Genomic DNA, 4,925 nt, shown 5'->3' on the forward strand with positions numbered 1-4,925 from the left:
TGCAAGATCGACCCCAACTGTTCCTGGCATCTCGTCGTCATCATAATGCTGTCGGACAGTCACAAGGCAGTATGTGCCCAAATTATCACTCATAATGAAGCACACCTCCCAAGCTACATCTTTTATAACTGGGACAGTTGAATGGTCACGATAGGGAGAGGTTGTAGGTGCATCTATTTGTTAGTAACGAATTACGTCACTCGAGGTCAGTTCGTTAATAACCATTTAAAATTTCGTCATTAGAGGCACCAGCAGGCACTACACCTGAACAGGTGTTAAATTACGACCATTTTTCCACATTTTCCATTATGTTACGCATTTTAATCAATTACGTCAGTTACGTGTCAACGTCAATATTAAGTCGCACCAACGTCGCATTGCGTCTTCACATCGTGATGCTCTCAGCCTATCACCATACAGCGTGGGTCCCACCACTCCATTACTAGTGTGAGTGATATCAGAATGTTAGAAACGAAAACATTAGTGGAAATGATGACGTCATACCAAGCTCTATAAGCACTACCGATTTCCAAGCATGATACAATATGTATAGAACATATTAAACTGCAATAGATAAACTACCACTACATTATTAACTTGTGTGATGTCATAGTAAAATTCTGATGTCTCCAACCGAAGATGCTGTATGTTTGGAACACAGCACTATAAAATTAGCACCTAGAGGCACTGTCGATCAGCATCGACAACAACCCCAGCGAGAATCATATCGCTTGCAGGGTAGACATCCTCTCGGACTCTCACGTGTGGTTGTATTGTTGCAAACACCGATGCTTTGGGTACGATCACGGATACACTATCAAGCAATGACGGAGAAAGTTGCATTATAATCATCTCCAGCTTGACGGCTGACACTGCTGTTATATCAGTTCTGGCTGAGGGGTCTCCATTCCGCAGCAATAATGACAAATAGAGTCCAGCATGTTGGTGCAAATATCAAAGCGTGCTATAAATACACAGCTAAATGACTAGGAACTCTCTCCAGCATCCCCATGTCAAACGAGTCAAGTGAGACTCTGGTGGAGTAGGAAGCTTCCCATGCTGTCGCGACCGACAGGTCTCCCACGAGAGAGCTCTCCATATCCACCCAACATCAGGCCAGAACACCTCCCTAGTCATGATAGATAATTTTGCACAACGTATATGCAATCATGTCTAACCTGGTAGCTGGCACAAAAGGCACTCAATCATTCAGAGAGAGGGATATGACCTAGGTAAGCCAATCGTAGCTCACAGACACCTACACACTCACCAGAGGAATTCCGTGGATGCCTTGCAGATAACTGTTACAAATAATCTAAGCGCAAAGTACTTACCTCCCCACCACCCTTTCTTTCCGTACCAATCAGAAACATACTCCTCCTCCCCCAACCATCATGCTTATAAAAGTGGTGTGAAACGATCCCATTTTCAATTGCAATGAAGACATGCAACTAGATTTCTAAACAAAAACTGTGTAATAGTATTAGCATATGCGAGATTACTATAAGTCTCAATGTTTGTTATGGAAACTTACCTGTGCATTAATAACGAATATGTTTCGAATGTGTGAAAGACTGCTGTAACTGGCATGTTCTTCCACTACATGTGATCCATACTGGATATAGAGAGAATAATTTTAACGAAAACTTACAATCGTGGAACTACGTCAGCAGTGGCCTAGATATACCGCTGTTGTCAGACATGTAACTCAAGCAATATCACCATTCAGTGTCACTGTAAGACTAATAAACAGATGTGGAAATAATCCAAAGTATATATGTCCTTGCCACACACAAACGAGACTTGTGAAAGGGCAGCAAAAATAAAATCTTCCTCAATACAAAACCATAGAGTCACATGTCACGATACCTACTACTGGCCATTAAAATGCTACACCACGAAGATGAGGTGCTACAGACGCGAAATTTAACCGAAGATGATGCTGTGATATGCAAATGATTAGGTTTTCGGAACATTCACACAAGGTTGGCGCCGGTAGCGACACCTACAACGTGCTGACATGAGGAAAGTTTCCTACCGGTTTCTAATACACAAACAGCAGTTAACCGGCGTTTCCTGGTGAAACGTTGTTGTGATGCAAGAGAAATGCGTACTATCACGTTTCCGACTTTGATAAAGGTCGGATTGTAGCCTAACACGATTGCGGTTTATCGTATCGCGACATTGCTAATCGCCTTGGTCGATATCCAATTACAGTTAGCAGAATATGGAATCGGTGGAACCCACCGATAATACGGAACACCGTGCTGGATCCCAACGGCATCTTCTCAGTAGCTGTCGAGATGACAGGCATCTTATCTGCATGGCTGTAACGGATCGTGCAGTCACGTCTCGATCCCTGAGCCAACAGATGAGGACGTTTGCAAGACAACAACCATCTGCACGAACAGTTCGTCGACGTTTGCAGCAGCATGTACTATCAGCTCGGAGACCATGGCTGCGGTTACCCTTGACGCAGTATCACTGACAGGAGCGTCGGCGATGGTGTGCTCAACGACGAATCTGGGTGCGCGAATGGCAAAAAGTCATTTTTTCGGATGAATCCAGGTTCTGTTTACAGCTTCATGATGGTCGCATCCGTGTTTGGCGACATCGCGGTGGACGCACATTGGAAGCGTGTATACGTTATCGCCATACTGGCGTATCACCCGGCGTGATGGTATGGGGTGCCATTGGTTACACGTCTCGCTCACCTCTTTTTCGCACTGACGGCACTTTGAACAGTGGACGTTACATTTCAGATGTGTTACGACCCGTGGGTCTACCCTTCATTCGATCCTTGCGAAACCCTACATTTCAGCAGGATAAAGCACGAGCGCATGTTGCAGGTCCTGTACGGGCCTTTCTGAATACAGAAAATGTTCGGCTGCTGCCCTGACTAGCACCTTCTCCAGATCTCTCACCAACTGGAAACGTCTGGTCAATGGTGGCCGAGCAACTGGCTCGTGACAATACGCCAGTCACTACTCTTGATGAACTGTGGTATCGTGTTGAAGCTGCATGGGCAGCTGTGCCTGTACACGCGATCCAAGCTCTGTTTGACTCAATGCCCAGGCGTATCAAGGCCGTTATTACGGGCAGAGGTGGTTGCTCTGGGTACTGATTTCTCAGGATCTTATGCACCCAAATTCCGTGAAATTGTAATCACATGTCAGTTATAGTAGAATGTATTTGTTCAATGAATACACGTTTATCATCTGCATTTCTTCTTGGAGTAGCAATTTTAATGGCCAGTAGAGTAATAAAAAATGTGACCTTGGAGATCGAGCATCTTTTGTCGATAAAGATATTCCCTAAAGAACGATTAACCTACCGCCTTGTGAATTCAAATGCACAACGGCCGTTGGAAAAACGGGTTACACATACCTGGCAAAAGTGCAATCACCACCAAATGACGAGATGCTGCTCGTATCTGTCGGCTCTGCCACAGCAGTGAATCAAAGAAGCCGACATGGCCACTCTGAGCCTACAGACATCCCTGGGAGCAGAAACCACACATCGACTGTGGAACAACTCTCGCAGTTGTACCGAGGTCCACTTCCTCAAAATGCGGACATTGGCTGTCAGAAAGCGGGGGAAGCGGCTTACTCAAAGTTGGTAAACTGGAGGAATCACCGACTTGTGTGTGTTGCTAGGAGTAACGTCTAAGAAATTACCTCCCCACTGCTCACAAGCTGAGCGTCGGAAGACCGAGACTACCACTGCAACCTTTGAAACGAAACTGGAGCTGACCTGCGGCCGTACTCTGCTACTGACGTCTCTGTAATCGCCATAGGCCATTTTGATAACGCTACCAGTGTATCACGTGTCGAAGCAGCCAGAGGAATTCCAATATTATTTTTGTTAGTCTGTGAGATGCTGCATTTACCCATACAGTCTTATCAACAAGTAAAAGCATTATTTAGGAGCAAACATTCACGCAACTTGCACTGGTTACAATAATCATCTAGTGTTGAACATCAAGATTTTATCTTGGATCCACAGCACTCTTAGTTGTCTCATATCGTTAGAGTTCTGACAACTTCCCGTCTAGGATAATGTCAACAATAATGAATCGCAAATCAGGTAATATCGGAGTCAAGTTCGCAGCCTGATATTTCTAGGAGGAAAGCAGCAGAGTTTACCTGCACGGCGAGATTTTACTAGGTCGATTGAGCTAGGAAAAAAAACATTATGAAGCAAATATGCAGTAACTTGTATCATATTTTCTATTGTGATAGGAACCAACAAAGAATGCGTTAAAGTAATGTCTGTAGTGTTAAATTACGATCAATGTATCGTAAGACAGACTAACATACTGTTTGCAATAATGAAGAAATAGAAAAGAGCTGTGATAAATCCATGTGTTTTATACGGTTTCTGGCTACAATTCGTAGAAGTGATTCTATGGTTACTTGCGGAAATATTATACACAACCCTTACTATGTGGAAGATTTCTCCAAAAACCAATAATGTATCACTGGACTTGTTACTCGTAGGACCAATCAACACACACACACACACACACACACACACACACACACACACACACACACACACACATCTTTTTTAAAAAAATATGAAATTGTGTATAATATTTGTTTGGAATTTTGTGTGTGTATGCACTTGGCTGTCAATAAATTAAGTTTCTATTGAAGTAGTTCTTGCAATAATTATGGGCCACAGTCGATTAAACCAACCTGGTGTCTCAGACTGTACCGATAGAGGTACTCAGGGTACCCTCTGCCACACACCGTCAGGTGGCTTGCGGAGTATGGATGTAGATGTAGATGTAGAACACCCTAGTATTACGTGAAACGAAATTCACCAACGTGTTTTTTCGTGAAGAAGATATTGAGAGCTGGCATTTACAGTCAACGTAATAAAAGGGAAAATAGAACATGTACAGGTGGACGCTTTCCTCT

This window comes from Schistocerca gregaria, chromosome 1 (assembly GCF_023897955.1).
Source record: "Schistocerca gregaria isolate iqSchGreg1 chromosome 1, iqSchGreg1.2, whole genome shotgun sequence".
NCBI lineage: Eukaryota > Metazoa > Arthropoda > Insecta > Orthoptera > Acrididae > Schistocerca > Schistocerca gregaria.